The sequence below is a fragment of the Anabas testudineus genome, chromosome 18 (assembly GCF_900324465.2).
Source record: "Anabas testudineus chromosome 18, fAnaTes1.2, whole genome shotgun sequence".
Lineage (NCBI taxonomy): Eukaryota > Metazoa > Chordata > Actinopteri > Anabantiformes > Anabantidae > Anabas > Anabas testudineus.
Genome location: NC_046627.1, coordinates 20459608 through 20471926, shown reverse-complemented (window position 1 = coordinate 20471926; position 12319 = coordinate 20459608). Strand labels below are relative to the sequence as shown.

The 12319-nt window shown below is 39.7% G+C and overlaps 1 long non-coding RNA gene across 1 annotated transcript; it reads right to left on the bottom strand.

Moving 5' to 3' along the window:
• Nucleotides 1-11607: 11607 nt before the first annotated feature.
• LOC113157420 lies at nucleotides 11608-12252 on the bottom strand. The gene is made up of 3 exons (XR_003298465.1): nucleotides 12236-12252; nucleotides 12063-12154; nucleotides 11608-11964 (listed from the first exon to the last, which is right to left on the bottom strand). It is a non-coding gene; the product is annotated as an uncharacterized LOC113157420 (long non-coding RNA).
• Nucleotides 12253-12319: the final 67 nt, after the last annotated feature.

Below are 12319 nucleotides of genomic sequence, written 5' to 3'. Positions count from 1 at the left end.
TTCAAGACTCAGTGATACAAACACAGCACATTTACTCATTGGATATTTAGACAATGTCTAATTTCAATGTCAATTAAATCTATTTTCACAGGTTTCAATCTGTGCAGTTCTCAGAAAGACACAAGAACAATTTACTGCTAAACTTCTTAAAATTACATTAATGTTTAAAATATGGATCTTTGGAGTCGTGATGAATCATTCTCCATCATTGTGTGTAATTTATGTGGCCGGTGGCCTTCAAGCCTGTAAGATGGAGAAAAAATGATGCTCATAATGCTACAGTAGCCTCAAAAAATAAAAGCATAAAGGAGAAATCAAATTAAAGAAACAGCAGTGAACTAACTGTAGCTTTATGTTTTTACCGTAAAGCCAACTAGAGCCATGTAACACGTTTTTTGTTTTTTTTTGTAGTTTACATTTACATTTAGTCATTTAGCAGACGCTTTTATCCAAAGCGACTTACAAGTGTACTTACTAGTTCCTCTTTTTCGTACAAACTTGTCATCGCAAGAATTAGACAAAGTCATCACATTATTTACACCAGAGCAGAAAGGAGTGTATTAGAAATCGAGTCAAGTGTGTTACACATAGAATAAATAGATAATATAGCATTTAAGACAATGTTTAAATACATTTGTTACTTAATGTGAAATATGAAATTGTGAAACATGTCATCTGGATTAAAATAGTCTATTTCCTCATTTTATTTTTAGTAAAGCGATTCTAGGAAAAGGCTCATACTATTTTTTAAATACTAGCTTTGCTGGATAAGCAAAATCTGATCATGTAGATCTGAGTGTAGCTGAATCTGAGGTGTCCTCTGCTCATTTAAGTCACTAAATATTTAAACTGGATAAAAACATATGTTTAAAATCAAAGTGCAACATCACAGATTCTTAATTTGCCTCCTGGTTCTAGTTTGAGTTCAAATATATGAATTGTAATTGTGATGTACTCAAAGTGTGTGATCACATTTGTGTTTGAAGTATTTATTTATTTATATTAAAAAAGGAAAAACAGCCTCAGTTCACCAGGAAAAAGAAAAGGAAGGTGACATTAGGCCTCGGTTTCTACAGGTGTGGGTTTCTGTCTTGTGTGGAACTTGGTGGTATCAAATGCATAAAGTCCCAAAGGTGCTCATTTGAATATAGCTCAGGGAAACATGAGGGCCGGTCAGTGGCATCAGTGCCTTTGTCATCCAAGAACAGCGTGCACACTCCAACCTTTCCTCCTTTCTCCTTCTGGTCTCCACCAATCAGCCACTTCTCTCCCTGCTCTCCCAGTCATTAATTGCATATTGGCTCCACCTGTGTCCCCCTCTCCCTACAAAACCTCTCCTCAGTCCTCTCCCCACTGTCAGATGACTGCTATCAGTCCTGCTCTTAACCCTGCACCTAGCCCTGTTCCTCAGCCCTGTTTTCTCCCCCCTGTTTTCTCTGGACTTTGCCCCTCTAAACTCTGGTTTGTCTGTGAGTTGTTTTCCTGACATTGAGCAGTGGTTTTCTGTTGTACATTGGTTTCTTGTTTTGTTATTTTGTTCCCCACCTCACTGGTAGTTTTATGTTGTTACTTTGTCTTCGTGTTTTTGTAGTGTCCGTTGACCCCCCTTAGTTGCCTGTTTTGTGTACATTTCTATAAATCTAGTTTAGTTAGTTCATAGTTAGTTTAGTTTTGTTCATCGCTGCCTCGTCCCCTTTCCCTAATTGTGACAGGTACCTCACACTCTACAGCGTACCATTGGATGCGACATGGAGGCCTGTGTGATCCTACAAGTATGTGTCTCTCCAGACCATCAAGATTTAAGATGCTAAATTCTTTTATGCCATTAATGCAAAAACAGTCCAGACACATAGGAATTCTACTGCAACTCTCTTTTGAAGTAAAGTAAAAAGTCAATAGTCAAAGAAAAAACATCTAGTCAAAGAATAAAAAGTGAGTTAAAAACAAAAGATAATTACAAATAAAATGGTGAATTTAAAATATTGCACCTAATTTTCCATGTGGTGGAGGTAATGAGGGGTTGTTGCACTTACTCACATTTAGTTTTTGTCATCAGTCTCACTGTGGTAACTGTTGTCAAATTGTGTTTTATGTGTGATGATACTCTCCACTCTGCTGCGTCTGAGGAGTCGGTGCAGTGTTTGTGACTGAGCAGAGTTTGAGCTCGGTGGAGTGAGTCTTTGATGAAGATGGGAGGGACTGGTTGAAGATGTCTGCATATAAACCAGCTAGTTGTTCCCCACAGGCTTGAAGAACTCTACAGGACAAACACCATCTGCTCCCACTGCATTATGGGGGTTCACCTGCTTCAGGACCTGTTTGTGTGTGAGTCACCTAAAAAGCAGTGTCCTCCAGGTCGCAGGGGGATTTTGAGCAAGTATCTGTGTTCAGCCTGTCACACCTAGCATAGAGCAAACTCACAAAAATACAAATAAAGCAGCTTTAACTTCAAAGTTAAGTATCCACACTCACGGAACAGGATTTAGAAATTATCTTACAGTCAGTCCACCAGGACAGTTTGACAAAGACAACCGTTCCTCGTCCACAGGTCTCACTGCTATTCACAGCACTTCAGTCTGGTCTGAAGGCTGAGTAGCCTCCCACTGCTAAATAAGAACCAGAGCTTCAGTTCAACTCCTCTGTGTCTGATACGTCACTACTTCAACCTGTGGTTGTCAAGAAAGTCTCCATCAAGGGTCGACCTGGTGTCGAGTCAACATAGCAGTGAGCTCAGGGTAAGAAAAGTAAAAAATGACTGAGCTCTTTTAGCAGTAATACAATCACTTAATCATAGATAACATTTACAAACTTTACTGCTGCCTCAACAAGACACAAACAAGCAACTTGAATCTGTCGGTGAGCTCCATCTTTGGTCAGTGACTCAACATCAAACACCAAAATCTTTTATGATGTTACAACACAGCATGATGTCTCAAGACTCTTTTATACCTGGCACATGTCCTGTCACATGTGAGCCTTGTCTCATCTGTGAAGAGAACGGGGATCCAATGGCAAACAAGTCAATTCTGGTGCTCTCTGGCAAATGTCTGTTGAGCTGCACAGTGATGGACTGTGAGCACAAGATGTTCTAGAGGATGTTGGGCCCTCGTGCTACGTTCATGAAGTCTGTTTCTGACACTTTGGTAAGAAACATTCCCACCTGTATCCTGCGATCGCAGTGCTCCCACTGTTCCTTGTACAAAGGAGCAGATACTGGTTCTGGACTCAAGATTCAAGTACTCAATAATCCAATATGTGAAATCCTCTTCATCCATCCAGTAACCAAGATGAAAAAATAACCTTAAAAAATAATCACAAGTCCAAATCCAAAGCAAATAGTCAGACTACAGTTCAGGAAAATAATGCAAAGGATCAACTTGAAAAACTGTTCGTGCAGGCTGAGGCAGAAGGTCGAAAGCCTGAACAACAGTGTTGAACATCAACAATCTGGCAACTGAGTGAGGAAAATCTGTAGAGTTTGTGGGACCCATTTTAATTTTTTATCACAATGATATGATAACTTATTTTTTGGCTTTAGCTCATTTTCTTGAGCCAAGTAAAGTTAAACTCATTCCATAGACTCATTACTTTAACAAAAGATTTATATGCATTAAAGTTATCCTTTTGAATTAAAAGCATCTATACACATGGTCCGATTGTACGTATTTGGGTTCAGTTTGCTTAATTAGTAATTATGTTGTCTTTTTATAGTCAGACCACACTGTACCATCTATTTTAGTTTAAGCTGTCACTATGTTAACACTGAAAATGTAATCTGAACTTGTACAGTTATCTTGATGAATTGTTCACTGCATTATCACCCAATGAGCTGTAGATGCTGCATGTGCAGTCTAAAGAAATCTACTTCCTCATTCTGTATTTAGGAAAGTCAATGTAACAGCTCAGTGAGAGAGTTATTCCACAAGACATATAAAAAGATCTATGTTATCTCTGAGCAGATAATAAATCTCCACTGATTTTTTTATCACTACTTTTAGCTCTGATACAACTACAATACTAAAAGACATGAAGGACAGGACTAGGAAACATCAATCAATCATCCAGCTTTATCTGAGCTCCTACATAAAGTGGAGCTACTTGCTTGTATTCTATCTAACTTGTAAGTTGCCTTGGATAAATGTCCAATGGTGAACTGGAAATGTAGATAGGTAAACAATAAAACATGTTCACGTACAGACCAGACACAGCTAAGTTCACACTTTCCCTTTTTCCAACACTCCCACACTATAAATTGTTCCTTTTGTGTTGGTCGTGAAATAATTAGAAATCAGATCAAACCACAGACTGTGTTAAAATTCAAATGCAAACTGAAACATTTACAAAACAAGTTACAGAATTTCAGTAGTTAATGTATAAATGTTAAACCTTGTCTTACCTGCAACAGTTCCAGTTCACCTAAGATTGATTAATTCATGAAGTGACATTAAACAAGGAACAAAGTTTTACACTGGTCTTATGTTACAGCAAACTGTGATGTAGGACTCATGTCCTTCGATACTCAGGAAGTGGTTCAGTACACAGTACAGCTGTGACTTCTTAGACAAAGTGGTAACAAATGAGAACTGACACAGGAACTGTTCAAATACACTTGAACCTTCACACCATAAATCTAAAACACATGATGCCAGTTTGCCTCATTAGAGTTACAAGTTGAAACGTGACCAGAATTTCCTACTGTTGTAAAAAAACAACTTTATTTTGCAGCAGAAATTAAGAATAAAAAGTAACAGACCTTTGTTTGTGCAGGTGACTGAAACTGTCAATCTTACACACAAAGAGACAAACAATGACATTTTTACAAAATGGTTTTATGGAATTAAGTACTTTTACTCTTAACTCTGCCAGTCGAGGATCTTTTTAGGTTCAGTAGTACAAACGCAGGAGCACTTTCTGGTACACACACATTTATTATCAACACTACAGTGACAAATCCTAAACAATCCATGTAACACAGAACAAAGACACAAAAGGAAACTGAGAATAGAAATATAAACTGTGATATTTGTGAATAAATGTTTTGAAGAGTTGATTCTGGAGATGATAGTTTTGATAGTTATGACCTAAAACAGATTAAAGATACTGTTACTCAAGCAATAGGGGCGGGTAGAGGGAGGAACCAGGAAGTGTTTGTCATATGGGAATTCCACATAAGAGCTGGGATCATCCTCACATCCAGTTCTGACTTTGTCACTTGGCTTCTGATAAAACTATTCACTAGTCCACTATAGTTAGTCCATCTCTGCTTCCGTTCCTCTTTCACAAAACTCAACTGCAATCATTCTGACATACAGATGGGTAATTGGATTTTGGATTTTTGGATTGTGGACTTGGTTTTGAGTACTCAGTTTCAGTATATACTCGGTGTGTTCTGCCTAAACTGATCTCTATTTACCTCTGCAACTACTTCCCGTTGCCAGACTGGATCCCCTCTGTTCTCTCCATGTGCCAGCTACTTCAACTCCTGTCACCTGGACCCCAGCATCTTGTTAACCTGTCGACACTCCTTTCCAACTCACTCTGTCTTAGTCCATACTCACCTGTTCCATCCTCCCTGGTCTCTTATTCAATCATATTGTGAATCAAACATTCTTATCATCCGACATCCGTCCACCTTCCTGACCAACAATAATTTTGTCACCCAGAAGAGATTCTGTAGTTCCAGGACCAGACCAGTTTCAGCTTCTCGCTCCTCTCAACCCGATCATGTGCCTCATTAAAGGCTTTTAATTGTCAGTGTGTCTCTGTGAGCCAACAAGCCAAAAACCTTTGTTTCCACTGATTCTGACTAAACAATGATTGTGAAACATGGTGGCAGTGCTGCATTGAATAAGACCAATGACAGGAAAGAAAAGACAGGACAGGATGCAACAAAAACTAAACACAGGAAACTCATCAAACATGCTGTTTGCTTGTTTGTTGGTGTCATGATCTGTCATATACTTCTACTCTACACTTCTTCTCTTTCGGCTTTTCCCATCGGGGGTCGCCACAGCGAATCATCCTTTTCCACCTCACTCTGTCATGGACATCTTCTACCCTAACATTAGCCAACCTCATGTCCTCTGTTATAACATCCATATATCTCCTCTTTGGTCATCCTCTTGTCCTCCTGCCTGGCAGCTCCATCTCCAACATCCTTCTACCAATATATTCACTATCCCTCCTCTGAACATGTCCGAACCACCTGAGTCTGGCCTCTCTGACTTTGTTGCTAACACATGCAACGTGAGCCGTCCCTCTGATGTACTCGTTCCTTATTCTGTCTAACCTGGTCACTCCTAAGGAGAACCTCAACATCTTCATCTCTGCTACCTCCATCTCAGCCTCTTGTCTCTTTCTCACTGCTACCGTCTCTAACCCATAGAGCAGAGCTGGTCTCACCACTGTCTTGTACACCTTTCCTTTGAGTCTTGCTGACACTCTTCTGTCAAACAACACTCCTGACACTTTCCTCCACCCGCTCCAACCTGCCTGCACTCGCCTCTTCACCTCTTTTCCACACTCCCCATCACATTGAACTGTTGACCCCAAGTACTTAAACTCCTGCACCTTCTTCACCTCAGCCCCCTGTAACCTAACATTTCTACCTGGATCCCTCTCGTTCAGACACATGTATTCTGTCTTACTACGACTGACCTTCATGCCTCTTCTTTTCAGAGCAAACCTCCACCTCTCCAGCTGTTCCTCTACCTGCTCTCTACTTTCACTGCAAATCACAATGTCATCCGCAAACATCATTGTCCAGGGAGATTCCTGTCTGACCTCATCTGTCAGCCTGTCCATCAGCATAGCAAACAAGAAGGGACTCAAAGCTGATCCTTGGTGTAGTCCCACCTCCACCTTGAACTCCTGTCTACTTTCCTCAGTCCTTTCTACATCCCACTTCCTTCTAGCTAACCTCTTCCTCTGGACACATTCCTGTACTTCCTCATTCCACCACCAAGTGTCTTTACCTTCTTTCCTCTTTCCAGATGACACACCTAGCACCTTCCTACCTGTTTCCCTGATAACTTCTGCTGTGGTTTCCCAGTCATCTGGAAGCTCATCCTGACCACCCAGAACCTGTCTCAACTTCTGCCTGAATTCCTCACAAGTTTCTTCATTCTTTAGCTTCCACCACTTGGTCTTCTTTTCTGTCTTCCCTCTCTTCTTCTTCCTGACCTCCAGAGTCATCTTACACACCACCATGCGGTGCTGTCTGGCTACACTCTCTCCTACCACCACTTTGCAGTCACTAACCTCTCTTAAATGACCTCGTCTACATAGGATGTAGTCCACCTGCGTACTCCTACCTCCACTTCTGTATGTTACTCTGTGTTCCTCTCTCTTCTGGAAGTAAGTGTTGACTACAGCCATTTCCATCCTCTTAGCAAAGTCCACCACCATCTGTCCTTCCAGATTCCTTTCCTTCACACCAAACCTGCCCATCACCTCCTCATCACCTCTGTTGCCCTCACCAACATGCCCATTGAAGTCTGCTCCAACAACAACTCTCTCTCCTCTGGGGATACTCTCTATGACCTCATCAAACTCACTCCAGAATCTCTCCTTCTCTTCTAACTCACAGCCAACCTGTGGAGCATACCCACTGACTACATTCATCATCACCCCTTCAATTTCTAGCTTTATGCTCATCACCCTGTCTGAGACTCTTTTCACCTCTAGGACATTGTTTACAAACTCCCCCTTCAGGATCACTCCTACCCCGTTTCTCTTCCTATCCATACCATAGTAGAACAGTTTGTATCCTCCTCCGATACTACGTGCCTTGCTGCCCTTCCATCTTGTCCCCTGCACACAAAGTACATCTGCCTTCCTTCTCTCCATCATGTCTGCCAGATCTCTGCCTTTCCCTGTCATTGTGCCAACGTTAAGAGTCCCTATTCTCAAACCTATGCTCCTGCCTTTTCCCTTCTCTCTCTGACCACAAACCCTTCTGCCTCCCCTCTTTCTTCGACCAACAGTAGTCAAATTTCCACAGGCACCCTGTAGGTTAACAGCATTCGTGGCGGTCGTTGTTAACCCGAGCCTCGACCGATCCGGTATGAATGTCTTATTGATGATTTGCATGGTTATTTTTGCAATTTTTACGCTGGATGCCCTTCCTGACGCAACCTTCTCCATTTATCCGGGCTTGGGACTGGCACAGAAGTCACTGGCTTGCAACCCCTGTGACTAGATTACTTTTACTCCAAGAAGTAACAAACAAGTTTTAGAATCAAATATTAATATAGTTACAGCGTACATTAAAAGAAAAATAAGTTTGAGTAAATGCTGCCCCCTTGTGTTTAAACATGAATGTTGTTTCATGTCCTCTTTACCACCTGCAGCTTTAGTCATAGACTTCTCCAGCTCCACTGTGATAAGGAACGGTACAGAAAGTCATTTCTGCAAACAGGTATCACTCTGTTTAGTGACTCTATTCTGACAGTAGAGAGCTCTGCTCAAATAATCTAACTATAGTGGAACAGATGTTTTATTTTAATTTCACATTTATTGTCAAATATAAATGCAATATGACAATAATTATTTTTAAATGACTTCTACACAGTGTATTATACTGTATTATTCTGTAATATCTTCTGCGTCTGTGGGTTTCAGTGTTTTTCTATGTAACAAATACTGCAACACCAGAATTCTCCTCAGGGATTAATAAAGTATCTATCAATCAAATAAAAATCTGTCATTCACGATTTTATCATGGTGCCAGACTAAAGGTCTCTGCTCTGTGTGTCATGTATCTACAGTGTAGATGAGCAGTAAACAGAAGCACAATCAAGGTCTAACAGCCAGAACTTTATATCAATTGAACAGATGTGGAACTTACATTTGAGAATATACAGTAATTTTATAAATGACAAAAACATATTTCATAAATTGTGTTAGACAAACTGTCTACATACATTTATATCAGTGACTATATTAGAAATGCTGCAAAACATCAAACATCAAAATACAATAAAACTAATTTAAACACAAAATGTAAATGAACATACATGAGAGGTCTTCATCTTTCATAATCTTTTTTTGTTGTTGTTTACCATTTTGTATACGATTTTAATATGTAAGAACTTCCAAAATAAAAGCCAGTCATATTTAAAATAACCATATCCTTCCCCCCAGTGCCCATTCCTCATACTGCAGATAAAAATATAATAAAAAACACAAAACAAAACCACAATAAACAAGTGGCAAAAAAGCAAATCAAACACCATACAGCATATAGCTTAGTCTCTATGAAATCTTCTCTTTCACATAATCTGCTGTCAACCTGTACAGATACTGATGTTAGGATAGCTTGGATGGACACACTAGTTTTCTAAATGTTAACAAATTTAAACATATGTCATCTTCCACGTGTTTCTTGTTTTGCTGAACTCCTCCTTATTCATCTGTATGAAACAAAAAATGTCAATAAATATAACATGTACTTAAGACGTAAAGCAGTGAAGAAATATGTAAACACACTGCACAGATCACAGCTCACTCATTTACATAACTGATTCTTCAGTGTGCCCTGAAAACTGAGGAGACTGACAACCAAAGTGTTGTTGGTGGATAAGAGACTAAGTTTATAGACATCATTACATGTTCTTCTGTAAATTTGTGTGCTTCATTTAAAACAATCATAGTAACATACTTTATTGACCCCTTTGGGGAAATTGTTGTTTGGACAGCTGCAGTAGACGATGTCACTTCTGTGGGGTTTTGGTGTCTTGTCCAAGGACACCTTGACATAGAGCAAGGAGTTTGTGGACAACTGCTCTACCAACAACAATGAAGTCACTGATGTTGTCATTAATCTTAAAGTCATTTAGTGCTTCTTTGTAGTAATATTAATTGTTTCAATGTCTAATTAGAGATTGGGTCTTAAAGTTTACACTGTAAAGTGCTTTGCCGTTTGTTGTGATTTGGTGCTATATATATATCCATCCATTATTTTAACCACTTGTCCTCTGAAGGGTTATTGAAGCTGCTGGAGCCTATCCAAGCCATCATTGGGCGAGAGGTAGGGTACACCCTAGACATGTTGTCAGTCCATCACATGGCAGACATACAGAGACAGACAACCATTGGATGTGAGAGAACCCGCAGACATGGGGAGAACATGCAAACTCCACATAGAAAAGCACCCAGGGCCTTCTTGCTGTGAGGAGACAGTGCTAACCACTACACCAGTGTGCTGCCCTGGTGCTATATATATAAACTGAATTAAATTGAATTAAAGATGTTCAAAACACCTACAAAATTTTCCTGGATAACAATTACTAAGTTAATATTTGTATATAGATGTATAATATTTTACCTTATAACAATAGTATTTTAATTACTTCACACCACAGAACACACACTGAAGGTTGTGGAATCCCTATGGACTGCAAAAGCTGCAGCTCAGTCTTCTGTCCTAATTTTACTTGATCTATCTGCAGCTTTTTTCCTCTGACACTGTGAATCTCCAGATCCTCCTGTCTATACTCTCTAATTTCAGACTGGTACAGCTATGACCTTGCTTAAGTCTTACTTGTCTGGATGAACCTTTAAGGTATCTTGGCAGGGGCAAGTTTCTAACTCTCACTCCCTGTCCACTGGCGTGCAGGGTTCAGTTTTTGGTCCTCTACATCACTACTCTATACTACATCCCTAGGTTCCATTATCCAATCACATGGCTCCCATCATTGCTGTGCTGACAACACAACTCTCTGTCCCTTCCACTATCTCATTACACATCTCTGCTTGCATGAGAAAAAAGCATCTTCAACTCAACCTCCAAGACAAAAGTTCTCATCTTGCCAGTCAGACCTCCAAAAACAACACAACATCTCATCATCAACATTGGGTCTTCAGTGAATGTCCCCCCCGTCTGCCAGTAACAGTTCTATTTAATTAGAACAGTAATAACCACGTAGCTATTTAAGATAGATAGATAGATACTTTATTGATCCCCAAGGGGAAATTTTGGTGTTGCAGCAGCAAACAAAGCAAAAACATTTGAACATTAAGTAACATAATCTACACAAAAATACACGAAACACAGTACAAGAATAACACACAGAATAGACAGTAATAACAACAAAACACACTTTAGAACTTGAATGTAAAGTGACTAAGTTACACATTGTTAAACCATCAGCGTGGACACTGACTCTCTGTTAGGGAGTCATTGTACAGGCTGATGGCTGTTGGCACAAATGACTTCCTGTACCTTTCCTTGTCACAGCGGAGCTGGAGAAGTCTCTGGCTAAAACTGCTCCGCTGTTTGATAAGCAGGCTGTGGAGAGGATGTGAGCTGTTCTCCATGATGCTCACAGTTTGTGCAGCATCCTCCTCTCCACCACCTGCTCTAAAGGTTCCAGAGAAGCCCCCAGCACAGAGCCAGCTTTCCTGATCAGCTTATTCAGTTTCTTTGTGTCGCTGGCTCTGATGCTGCTGCCCCAGCGGACGACAGCAAAGAATATCACACTGGCTACAACAGACTGGTAGAAGATCTGCAGCATCATGTTGCACACATTAAAGGACCTGTGCTTCCTCAGGAAGTAGAATTAGAACAGTGATAACCAAGTAGCTGTAGAGTGTTTGTACCTGTCGCCTCAGCTGTATTCACATTACTGTAATCAGAGATCTCCTCAGTATCATCACACGTCCCTGTTAAGATGATCATAGAAAACACAAATATGAGATAGTGTAAGTTTCAAACTCAATACTAAACATATTATTATTATACATCATTACATGTTTAATATTTTTTGTACTTACTTATCTTGTCAGAACCTTCACCTTCAATCAAAACTGTGGTATTAGAGTATTTATTAGATGGTTTACTTGGAATAATGTCACATTCAGTTATAATCATATAATTGATGACAGCTCTAGATTAATCAGATTATACTGTACCACCTCCAGTGTTTCCAGAGCCTTTGATCGATTCATAGACACAAACATCACCTACATTTAAGTTAAAATCAAAAGAAATTCAAACTAGTTACTTTCAAAACTTATCTTACAAAAACAAAGTGTGAAATAGTTGTGAAAATGAGTCTGACCGTGGAGAAGAGAGGAGTAAACTTGAGTTTCATTCTGGTTGACTGTTTGTTTTGTAGCAGAGACTTCATCAGTGCTCAGTGACTGAATGAGCCTAAAACACAGAGGAAATACTGTAAACTGAATAAGAGACATTTAAATTATTATGTTTAAGTAAAGAGACAGTTGAACCAACCTGTTAAAACATGGATCTGTAAAAACAAAACTAAAATTATTACTTTGTTTGGTGTTGATTTAATTTTCTAAGAATTTATCAGTG